Here is a 13,232-nt window from a genome sequence, read left to right on the forward strand (position 1 = left end):
GGTACAACACTTGCCTCTCAAACATAGACATTGGTTCTCCACGGTATTCTGGACTTTGATAGGCAACAATGGCATTTGCAGCAACTTCCTCATGTTCAGATTGAGCAGCAGGTGAGTCATCATCCATAGGAACAACTTCATCCTCATCCTCATGTTCTGCTTGAGTGTCCTTCTCCTTGAGAACCACCCACTTGTTTTCAATTTTGTGAAAACCCATTTTGATGAGAGTTGAAGTATCAATCTCACTTACAGCTTTGATAGGGTCATTTCTCTCATTTGTAACATCAACACCAAAGTAATCAATTAATTTGGAAACAAGAATAACATAGGGAAATCTGTAATCAGCCAACCTTTTTGACTTGAGCATATGTTCATTGACAATGAACACCCAGTTTACCTTAATCTGGTTCATTATGCAATATAGGAGAATGAGATCCTCTTCATGTAAGACAACTTGATTTGTTCCTCTTGGAATCAGTTGCCATGCTATGATGTATGCAACTAGACGTGGAGTGAGGTTCAAATGCCCAGCATGAAACCTGTTTATACTCTTTGTAGGATTCCTCATGCAACTCTTATAATATTGTAGCTTGTTGAATTCTGAAATTCCACTGGTATTTCCCTTTCCTATTTTCAATCCAGCATATTTTATTCCAGCCACAGAGTTCCACACCTCACTTGTGATCTTCATCTTGATTCCTTTCACATAAGAGACAACATTCTTCCCATCCAATGTGAGGTTAGTATAAAACACCTTAACCAAGTCAGGATAAACATTACCCGTTAATTCCAACATCTTTTTCAGTTTCTGGTGCTTCAACACAGCCCTTGTTTCTACCAATTTTTCAGATTTCAGCCAGTTGAAATCCAGCACCTTGGGTATGTTGATCTGCTTCCTGCTTGTCTCGTGAATGTAGGCATTGATGCCCTCTTCATTTCCAGCGAACCAACCTTCTAGTACTCCTTGAGAAGTGGTTTGCTTTCCCTTGCTTTTCTGTTTTTGTCTTGAAGACGAAGCCATGTTTGAACCTGAATTCTTTTCTTGATTTCAAATGGTGAGAATAGAAAGAGAATGGCTAATGTGGGTAGCAAGTATTCACACAGATTTATAGCAGAATAAATGGATTGATATGGCAGTTATGAGTGGATATGCATGAAGATATTATGCTCTGAATTTTGTGCAGAGAATCTTTGAAAATATGCACCAAATATTTAGGGTCACGATGCATACACTCAAATTCTTATTGAGCACCCAAACCATCAAATCGGTTACATAACCATGACCAAAACCGTTAAAGGTACAGAGGTTAATGCCCACTAAATCAATCAAGCAGTCAAAGATCAGAATTTCTCTTTCCTAGTCATCAATGAATATCAGTGCAGAAAATAAACACATTTAATTGCGAATAAACAGATTTAATTTTTTACTGCTAGGCACAATTGACATTTATAATACCCAATTCATTAAGCAGAAAATTAAACCTATCTTTGGCTAATGGTTTTGTGAACAAATCAGCAAGCTGTAAATCAGTACCAATGAACTTAATATCACATGTTCCATTAGATATGTGTTCCCTTAGAAAATGATGCCTAATTTCAATGTGTTTGGTTCTTGAATGCATGACAGGATTTTTGGTTAAGTTGATTGCACTTGTATTATCACACAGCAGAGGTATATGGTTAAGTAAGATACCAAAATCATTCAATTGCTGTCTTAGCCATATAGTTTGAGCACAACAACTCCCTGCTGCAATATATTCTGCTTCAGCAGTGGAAAGAGCTACACAAGCCTGCTTTTTGCATTGCCATGAGATCAAGCTTGATCCAAGCAAATGACAGGTTCCACTTGTGCTCTTCCTGTCAATTTTGCAACCTGCAAAATCTGAATCAGAATAACCAGTTAAGCTTAATGAAATGTTACCTGGATACCACAAGCCAACTTCTTTAGTTCCTTGCAAATACTTCAAAATCCTTTTGACAGCATTGTAGTGTGATTCTTTAGGAGCAGATTGAAACCTTGCACACATGCATACTGCAAACATTATATCTGGCCTGCTGGCAGTGAGATACAATAGTGATCCTATGAGTCCTTTGTATTTGGTTTCATCAACAGAAATTCCAGCTTCATCATGATCCAAATGACAGCTTGTTGAGAAGGGTGTGCTGATTGGTTTACACTTGTCCATTTCAAATTTCTTCAGCAGATCCTTGCAATACTTAGCTTGACTTAGGAAAATGCCATCCTTGAGTTGTTTGACCTGCAAGCCTAGAAAATAGTTCAACTCACCCATCATTGACATTTCAAACTCACTCTTCATGACTTTCACGAAAGCTTCACACAATTCTCCATTGTTTGATCCAAAAATGATGTCATCCACATATACTTGGACTAGAATTGAGTCATCTCCTTTCTTCTTAATGAACAAGGTCTTATCTGATGTGCCTCTGTCATAGCCTTGTGAGGTGAGAAAATCACTTAGCCTCTCATACCATTGCCTAGGAGCTTGCTTGAGTCCATAGAGAGCTTTTTGGAGTTTGAACACATATTCTGGATGTTGATGGTCTTCAAAACCTGGTGGTTGTGAAACAAATACTTCTTCATTTATATAGCCATTTAGAAAGACACTTTTCACATCCATTTGAAATAGCTTGAACCCTTTGATGCAGGAGAAGGCAAGCAGCAGTCTAACAGCTTCTAACCGAGCCACTGGTGCATATGTCTCATCATAGTCTATTCCTTCTTCTTGATTGTACCCTTTAGCTACAAGCCTAGCCTTGTTTCTAGTGATCACTCCATGCTCATCCATCTTGTTTCTAAATACCCATTTTGTTCCAATTACATTCATCTCAAGTATTCTAGGAACAAGAGTCCAGACCTCATTAAGAGCAAACTGATTCAGTTCCTCTTGCATAGCTAAAATCCAGTTGCTGTCCTTGAGAGCTTCATTCAAATTCTTGGGTTCAACTTGAGATACAAAGGCCATTGCTTCACAGAAATTGTTCAATGATTTTCTAGTTGACACTCCTTTCTCAATGTTTCCAATGACATTATCAAGGGTTAAGTCTCTTGGGGTTTTCCACTCTTTTGGCAAACCTGCAGCTGTAGTAGATTCTTGTACAGTATGTGTATCAGCAGTATCAAAATGAATCGATTCATTTTGATTTAAAACAGATTTAAATTCATTACTGTCAGGTTCATCAGCAGCAGTTTTAGATACACTATGATCAGTTTCATCAAAAACAACATGCATTGATTCTTCTACTATGAGCAACCTTTTATTAAAGACTCTATATGCATGACCATTCAAAGCATAACCAATGTGCACAGCTTCATCAGATTTAGCATCAAACTTACCAAGATTTTCTTTGCCATTATTCAATACAAAGCATTTACACCCAAATACTCTAAGGTGGCTCACACTAGGTTTTCTGCCCTTATACAATTCATATGGGGTTTTCTTAAGAATTGGTCTTATTAAGGTCCTATTTAAGACATAACCTGCAGTATAAACAGCATCAGCCCAAAAATACTTAGGAAGCTTAGATTCATTTAACATAGTTCTAGCTAGTTCCTCTAATGATCTATTTTTCCTTTCAACTACACCATTTTGTTGGGGTGTCCTAGGAGCTGAAAAGGTATGAGCTATCCCATGCTTCTCACAGAACCTCTCAAACTTAGCATTTTGAAACTCTCCCCCATGATCACTTCGAATAGATTTTATGCAGCAACCATTTTCATTTTGCAGAATTTTTGCTAATCTCTTAAAGGCAGAATAAGCATCATGTTTATGTGCAAGAAATAGAGTCCATGTAAATCTAGAGTAATCATCCACAACAACTAAAGCATACAAATTTCCAGCCAAGCTAGCAACTCTAGATGGACCAAATAAGTCCATATGTAACACATCCAATGGATTTTTTGTAGAGACAATATCCTTTAACTTGAAAGAGGATTTGATTTGTTTACCTTTCACACAAGCACCACAAAGCCTGTTATCCTAAAATTTAATGTTAGGTAAACCAGAAACTAAATCTTTAGATTTCAATTTATTCAAGTGATTTGTGTGTATGTGAGCTAACCTCCTGTGCCACAACCAAGACTCATCACTTCTGGACAGCAAACACTCATTTGAAGAGTTAGTTTCCATGATATTCAACAGATAAATGTTATTCACTCTCTTACCAGTAAACAGTACCTTACTAGATGAATTACTTGAGATTGTGCAGCCATTTGACTCAAAATTCACTTTGTATCCTTTGTCACAAAGCTGACTTATGCTGAGAAGACTATGCTTGAGTCCTTCTACATACAACACGTTCTCAATGGTTGTTGAGTTTCCTGTTCCAACAGTTCCTCTGCCCAAAATCCTCCCTCGGTTATTATCACCATAGGTTACATGTCCTTCTGCTTTGAGCTTTAAGCTGGTGAACTTTGTACGATCTCCAGTCATATGCTTGGAACAACCACTGTCCAAGTACCACTGGTTTTTCTTGCTTCCAATTGATTCAGAGCTTGACTCCTCATCCTTCATCATGAAACACAAATTATTCTCCTCATCTTCTGTTGAAGAGCTGCTAGTTGAGGATACTTCATTTTCCTCCCATGAGATGTAAGCTCTTCTTCCTTTGTTCCTTTCAAATTTCTTGCTGGCAGATTTGTCCTTAGTTTGATTGTCTGGACAATCTGTTTTGATATGCCCTGTTTTGCCACATCCAAAGCAAGTATATTTAGAGGAATTTGAATCATTGGGTTTAGGATACCTTCTTTTCTGCTGGTTCCTATTTTTGCTTTTCTTCCTCAAGAATTTGCTGAATCTTTTTGTAAGAAGGCTGATTGTATCATCATCTTCAGCATCTTCTTTTTCTTCCTTGATCTCATCCAATTCAGTTGCTTTCAGTGCAAGACCTTTGGGTTTTCTCTTTGTTGTTTCCTGCTCTTTAAGTCTTTTAAGCTCTAGCTCATGCTCCATCAGCTTTCCAAACAATGCAGCAGTTCCCAATTTTGACAGATCACGGCTTTCAGAGATAGCTGTCACCTTTGGTTGCCAGCTTCTGTCGAGGCACTTCAATATCTTTATGTTGAGCTCTTCTCTGTCAAATTCTTTTCCCAGGCCAGTGAGGTGATTCACAATATGAGTGAATCTTTTCTGCACATCAACAATGCTCTCCTCGGGTTGCATTCTGAACAACTCATATTCTTGGATGAGTGCATGTTTCCTTGACCTTTTCACATCTTCAGTCCCCTCATGAGTCACTTCTAAGACTTCCCACATCTCCTTAGCTGACTTACATTGGGATATCCTGAAGAACTCGTCCATTGTCAATGCAGAGGTTATGATATTCTTGGCCACAAGATCATGTTGAGCCTTCCTCCTTTCGGTCTCATTCCATTCTGATCTTGGCTTTTCCACTTGTTCATCCTTGACAACCTGCATTGGCACATAAGGTCCATTGACCACAGCTTCCCAAATCAATGCATCAATGGATTCCATAAAAATTCTCATTCTAACTTTCGAGAATGCATAATTCATTCCATTAAACATAGGTGGTCTATTTACAGCAGAACCTTCAGCAAAAAGCACATTAAACTGAGACATTATTACAAACAAACTTGATTAAACTACAAGTCCTAGCTCTTGATACCAATTGTTGGGTTTAATAGTGCCAAAGTTCAAGAGGGGGGGTGAATTGACCTTTTAAAACTTTCTCGCAGAAACAATGTTTAACCCAGTTTTACAGAAAATAAATTGATTTATGTGAAAATGAACAGATTTATTTCAGCACTGTTTTTCTGTTTGAAATGCTTTTAATACAGCAAGGTTAATCAAAAGACTATGCAGATAGTTTTTTCAGATGTACACGCACAGATATCAGATTGAAAACCAGTGAAACACCAAAACAGCCAACTTCAGTTTCAAGCAAGTGATTAAGGTTCAATTGATAGCATGCTAGTTAATTGAGTGACCTTTGCAAACAAACTGTTTCAGTGGCTTTTAACAGACTATGAGTGTTCTTCTTGATATCAAGCAATTTTCCAGAAATTAAGAACAATGAATCACAGAACAGCAAGCTTCAACTTTAAGCAATTGTTTAAGGTTCAATTAATAGCATTGACAGTTTCTTGTGCAACATATCACAGACAATCTGTTCCAATGGCTTTTAGCAGATTATATAAGTTCTTATGAGATTTAAACAACTTTTTCAGAAATCAAGAACAGAATGCACAATGCCCAGAAAGAACAGATTTATTTTCAATTGAACCGATTTATTTCTTTGCTGTTTTATCAATTATGCAGAAACGAAATTGCAGAGAGAGAGAGAGAATGAACACAAGCAATTATACCGGTTCACTCAACCTGAGCTACATCCAGTCTTCACCAACAACAGGTGGAAATCACTAACACACCGTACAACCAAGTACAATTCCCACTGTTTTTGAAACCTACAAGAACTTAGGTACTTTTGCTGAAAAAACCTATTTCAGCATGCACACACACCCACTCTTTAAGAACACCTATCAAGAAGAGTGTTCAACCAAACTATTACAAGTAATAAGAAGTGAAACGACTACACCTGACTGAGGATACAAAGATCTGCCTTAAACCAGTAGGCAAGATTGCTAGAACAGTAGCTGCACCTCACACCAAGCTTTTGGAACCAAACCAAGAACAAGCACTTTGTGATTTTCGAAATCTTTGAAGAACAAATGCTTAATCCTTTGTAAACACTTAACTCTCTGCTGTCACAACTTGTTTTTGCAAATGTATGAATTGTTAAATCGATATTAAACTCAGAAAACAAGTTTGCATTTTATAGAAAGCCAGCTTATAACAGATTTTTGAAAAACAGTTAAAGCTGTTATAAAATGAACGGATTGAAAATAAAATGAACAGATTTATTTTCAAAAAACAGTTAGAGAATCTGTTAAGTGAGGAGACTTAGTCAACCATTCTGGTGCTGAGATAAAACTGAAAAACGTTTAAGCTTGACATGGCACCAGAGGCAAAAAGAATCTATTCATTTACAGATGAACAGATTTATTTTTCAAAACGAAAACAGAGAAAGTTTAACTATTTAAAACTCAGTCGTTTTGAAAAGAAGAAGACTTAGTCAAAATACCTGATGCACAAAATCTAATTTTTACAAGACTTTAGCCAAGGCATCAGTGAGAAAATGAATCTGTTTATTTAGAAAAGAACAGATTTATTTTTATGCAGTAAACGTGTTTTTGTGTAAAACATGTGAAAAACAGTTTAAGAAAACTTATGCTTGTTCTTATCACATGGCCAGTGGTTATGAGGTGAGTTACTCAGCAAAAAGCCACTCTTAAACAACCTCTAAGCACTAACTAAGACATACTTAAAGCAAAGCAAAAATACACATGAAATGTACATAAAAGTCTTCATCAAACACTACATATAAGTTTTCATCAAACACAATCTTGAAGGGGCAGCAACCATCTTCAACAAAGAGGACATCCACCCTCACATTTGAAGTTCTTCCTTCTAGTCTTCTCAAAATTAAAAGAAGACATAAAATAAAGTAAGGATCAAGCCTAAAGCCAAAGAAGTCTACAAGCCGTCAAAGAATGGGCTTCAAATAAATATCTCTCTTTATAGTTTCTTTTATAAAATGTAGAATGTTTAAATATATAGTTTTTAGGAAGGTGCTTAGAGGGAAACCTTAGATACCTCTTTTGTAAAAGCATCTTTAGGCATTAGTTTAGAATTTTCTAGAAGGTGACTCTTCATGCTTCACTTTAGGTGCTAGAAGTGAGTAGCATGCAAGGGATTTTTGGTTAGCTTGTTTTGTAAGCTTCATGACCAGCCCTTGCTCCTATAAAAGGAGGGCTTAGGTCCTTCATAATGCAGATTTGGAATTTGTAGTATCAAAACTCTCCCAAATTGGTGATTGAGTGTAGTGAGAACTTGTCTTCTCCTCTTCCTAGTCTCATCTTGAGTGCCTTGGTTCTCTCAAGTGGCGGCATTGCACACTTATCTTGGAGCATTCACACTTCAAGTGGCGTGTTCATCAACCAAGAAATACAACCACATAAGTCCTCTTTCTTCTCCATCTTCTCATTCCATTTCCGTGCCTATTTGAATTCCTAAACATGTCTTAGGTTCCTTTCTTGCTTTCTATTCGGTGTTCTTGCTTATTTTCATGTTTCAATCGGTTCATCTTCTTTCTCCTTGGATTTGTTCGGTGCATTTCAGTTTTGAAGCATTTTAATCGGTTCATTTCATTTGTTATGCATTTTAATCGGTTCATTTGCATTTTTACATCTTTTAATCGGTTCAATTGGCAAGAAATGGGTCTTCCATGTGAGTTTGGTGTTTGGTGCAAGTTTTGGTGAGTTCTTAATTATAGAATCTTGATCCAATTCTATTAAAAGTGCCTACGCTATCTCCAACTCAAGTTGATTCCTAATAATGTCAAGAATCATTCATATTGTGCTATTGGAATCATATCACGTATAGTACAAGCACAAATCGAAATAAGAGATACAACTTTTTGGTATTTGTTTTGTTATCCAAACCCAAGACTTAATTTGAACCATCATAAAAACTTGTATGCCTTCAAGGTTTTGATTGTTAAATATAATATCATTTCTATGAATCCAAATAGATCGCATAGTAGTTATTCAAACAACTTTGAAAATTTTATTATGTTTTGTTGTAAGCCATTTTTGTGTATATCCTAGATAATAAAATGAGATTATCAACAATTGCTATAATTATTGTGAAACATCCTCCATACAAAGAACACACCTGGAGGTAAAGCTTTAGTGGTCTATAAACATGCAAAGAAATCCTCATTTACCCCATCCAGATTACTATACATCAAAATATATGCAAATTTAACAGTGTCACCACCCTTTTCATCCTCCTTCCATGATCATTCATCTACCTTTTGTCCTTTAATTTTAGTTTCCTTAATTAGTTGAACAATTTCTTCTACCATACATTTGCTTGCCAACACCCAAATTAATTTAAAAAATACTTTATTATTAAAAAAATTGAGACGACAAAACATGCTACATGATTTAAAATGAAAAGATAAAAATGTTATTAATATTAAATTTAAATTATATTTTAAATAAAATATGATGGATGAGAATGAGAATTTACAAACACTTACATTAAAAAAAATCATTAAACAACAACTAATAAAAAAAAAAAATCATTAAACAACAACTAATCTTAGAAACAACAATTAATTAATTACTATATTGAATAAGTTAGATATTATTTTATAAACTAAAAAATTATTGATATCTAAAAGTAGTTTCTATTATTAATAAAATTTTATAAAGTAATTTTTAAATTAGTATATCTAACATTAACTATCAAGATTTTAATTATTAATTATTTTAAATTATAAATTAGTCTTTACAAATTATTAATTGAGAATTAAAGTATTTAAAAATACATATATAATAATTATTAGATGAAAAGTGTGAACACAAAAACTTAAAAAAGAAAAAAAAATGAGGTTTCTTGAATTTGATAAAAGAGAGTAAAAATAAGTATTGAATGGATAAAAAATTGTAAGTTTATACGATTAATTTGAATGATGAGAAATATGTTTAGTGTTATTTTTTTTTTCATTTACAAGATGTCTTTGTCCTATATGTTTTATATGAGTTTGGTTCATCAATTCTTTTACAAGTTTCTTGAGACATAAATAGTCTCTCATATAATCTTCACACATACAAAATGAACACATGAATTTGTGAGATTCACACCAACTTTTTCATTAGCAAATGTATCACTTGAACCAAATACCATCTGCAGATGCAACCAAAGACATAAACATCAAAATAAACAAACTTGTTTTTATAACATAAACTTAATTTATATATTAATTAATCAAAAGTTAACACAATTAACAAACTTATATATAAGTTAATTTTAATTTGCTATTCATCGGTGCTTCTGAAACACATTATCTAGAATTTATGATATATCAAAGTGCAGAAATTGAATACATTTTATTCAGAAATTGAATTATCGTTTCGGTTATAAATTCGAGAAGAGAATTGAATACTATCTTGCAAATGGTGTCCAACTTACAGATGGAGAAAACTGAGATAGAGTTTATAGCGGCAATTGGTCCCAGAAAAAAGTACCCTTTAATTAAAGTTAAAACAATTTTTTGTCCTACAATATTACTCCAAAACATCAATTTCTTTTATTGTTCTCACTTATTACTATATGTTTTTTTAAAATTAATTACAATTATTTTTGAAAAATGATGATATTATACGTGGCATCAACATTGTGTGAAAATAATTGAAGTTTCCGCATTTCAAAACAAGCATCACTGTTTTTCCTCTGACCTCTCAATTTAGATTCCCAACCATTTTGTGTAGTCATTCATATCCTTTGCTCATATTTTCACAAAAAAATAAAAATAAAAATAATGAAGAATTAAATTCAGGCCATTCTCTTTACATATGGAGATGCTAATTTGAGTTAATCAAATCTTAATTATAACATTCTTCTAGTGTTAAGACATTGTTAGTTATCTCTTTTATATTAGAAAATAATATTTTTTTTATTTTCTTCTTCTCTTTTACTCACAGAAAAATGTTACAAAAAGTAAAAAAATCAAATATTTTTCAGCCCCCCACTTGATCAACACATTCCAATTTTATTTCTCATATATTTTTATGTTTAAAGAATCGAAAATTTATTTGTAGTATTTATTATGGCCATTGACTATTGATATATTTAATACAATTAATGTTTCTGTTTCTGGTGCAATGGGCACTTTTAATTTTTCTGAAACCACCAACTCATCCACCCAAAATTCAATTGTAGGAAAAAAAAGTATTTGTAGATTTTATGGAGCAGAAAGTAAAAAGTGATTTATTTTATCAGAACCAAAATATTTTACAATTTTAGAGAAATAGAAAGAATTATAAAACATATTTATTTAATAAAAACTAAAAACACAAAAAAAAACTTTCCAATATTGTCCTCCATGAGCAACCCTAGACACATAAAAAGAGAAAAAAGAAAGTGGGCCTAAACCTTCATGGATTGGTCCCCTCTGTGGCATACCCTATCAAGTAAGATCTTTGGGATGAGTTTGGCAATGTGGCAGTCCGGCGGTGTGACTTTCACAGTGTGGCTTTCGGTTGCTATCTAAAGCCACTTCCCACTTTTGGCATTTTGGTGAATGCGCCACACAATATATATATACATATATTATATATATATATATAAAACTTTATTTTATATATATTATAAATGCTATGAAATTACCATAGCTAGCACCACCACCTTATTATAAATATAGACATAGATGATGCAGCAAATCATGCACCACTTCTGTGTGAAGTCTCTTCCTAAGAGCAACTTACATGAAGAGGCAGAGAGAGTGATGCAGCCAAGGATGACTTGCCGGCGTTATGCTGCATGCTCTTAGCGGTGGCTTTGCCGGCAAGTGGTTCTTGGCTACGTTTGGCTCTTTTCTTCTCATGTAAGTGCCACCTAGGACCAAAACCCCTTCACTTTCATACACACTGCTAAAGTATATTGTGGTAAGTAACCAACCTTGTGCTCATCAAAGTTAATGTTAATTGTCCCTTTCTTTTGTTCATGTTTGTTTTCTTGATCAAGTTGAACTCACAGGCTTTTATGTGTTTTGTTCATTGTGTTGAGAAAGATATATGTGTAAAGCTTTGTGAAAGGTGTTTGACAGATGCAAACATGATTGGAGGAAAAGAGAGAAGTGAAAGGTGTTTATGAGATGTTTTTATACTTAGTTTTAATATTTCTTTGTTTATATAATAATAAACTGGTTTTGTGCAGTGAAAGAATAGTTTTGTGTAGTATATTGTTTGACAGAGAGGTTGTGCATGTACGTGTTGAGCTTAATTGGCGTGGAGATCAAGACAATATGTCAGCACACAGCACAGAGAATTGAAAATGTTGAACAGGTAGTCCATTCATACCATACATTATTGTCATTTTCTTTGACCAATTAAACATGGCACCAAAAACAACCACATATTCATGAAGGTGATGTGACTGAGAGTGAACAAAGTTATGAAAACAAACACTTGTTTATTCGTTTGTGTTTCTGCTTCATTTTCTTTACCATTTCATTCTCTTTATTATTACATCACAGTGTTTTACATTTATTGAAAATTTGATTAGCTATGAACAGTGGCAATGCATAGCACGGTATGAAAGTGAAGTGTATGTTGGAAAGGCACGTTTATCTGTGCACTGTCCATGTCCATGTGCAAGTAAAATGCTTAATTGCATGCACATGCTGAACCTTTTGTACGTGGGGCCATCCAAAGTGGACCAAACAATTATATCTCTGCTTCTTTTGTACATTTTGAGTCTCCCAAAATGATTCCTGAAATGTATCATGTGCAGCAGTTATGTGTCATTGGTACGTAAGCAGAATTTCATTTTCTTTTCATTTGCATATTTTACACATAAAAAATAAAAAAATTTCAAACTATCTGCAAGATGTTCCATCATCTTTGAGTTATGGACAGCATTTATGAAGTAGCAGCGTGCATTTTCATCGTTATTTTCTTTTTATTTATGAACTAATCCAGGGTTTTTACTATTTTGTTTAAGCTCTTTCATTTCACAGCAACTTTCTTCTTCTTTCTCTCTCTCTTAACTTCGACCACCATTTGTCTCCCCCAAAGGCACTTTCTCTCATCACTGCCATTTTCTCAGTTCATGTTCTTCACAGATTTCTCACATCGCTATGTTATCAAACTCAACCCTTTTGCAAGGAAATAAACAGAAAGACAAAAAGGGTATTCGGAGCCTTTCACGAATGAAAATAAAGAGACATTCTTCGACGACATGAGCTCATGATGTCGGAGCCTCCATGACATAGCAAACAAGAGTCAAAAATCTTCTATGGATATTCATATTTCATGTATATATGTACTGTTAAATTTGGTTGAAGTGATTTCAGATTTTTGCATGTTTGAGATGATGAAGTTGTAGTGAAATTTTGGTAAGCGCAATTTTTTTTTTCTCCAGTTTCCGGCAAAAAGTGTTCTTCGCGGTGAAAGTGTGACAAGACGAAGACAAGGATAATAATGTCATTTTTATTTGTTTTGCAAATTAAAATTTAATCAATTATAATATTTAATAACCATTGAAATAATTTGATTATAAATTTAAGGATTAATAATGTCAGTTAACTCGGAGATAATTTAATGTGGTTCATCACCCTGAAATCCA

General features: G+C 34.2%; 1 long non-coding RNA gene across 1 annotated transcript; it reads left to right on the plus strand.

Moving 5' to 3' along the window:
* Nucleotides 1-11,328: 11,328 nt before the first annotated feature.
* LOC137837791 (uncharacterized) lies at nt 11,329-13,006 on the plus strand. Its single transcript, XR_011085518.1, has 2 exons — nt 11,329-11,551; nt 11,677-13,006. It is a non-coding gene; the product is annotated as an uncharacterized lncRNA (long non-coding RNA).
* The last annotated feature ends 226 nt before the right edge of the window (nt 13,007-13,232 follow it).

The sequence above is a fragment of the Phaseolus vulgaris genome, chromosome 4, assembly GCF_000499845.2.
Source record: "Phaseolus vulgaris cultivar G19833 chromosome 4, P. vulgaris v2.0, whole genome shotgun sequence".
In the NCBI taxonomy this organism is placed as follows: Eukaryota; Viridiplantae; Streptophyta; class Magnoliopsida; order Fabales; family Fabaceae; genus Phaseolus; species Phaseolus vulgaris.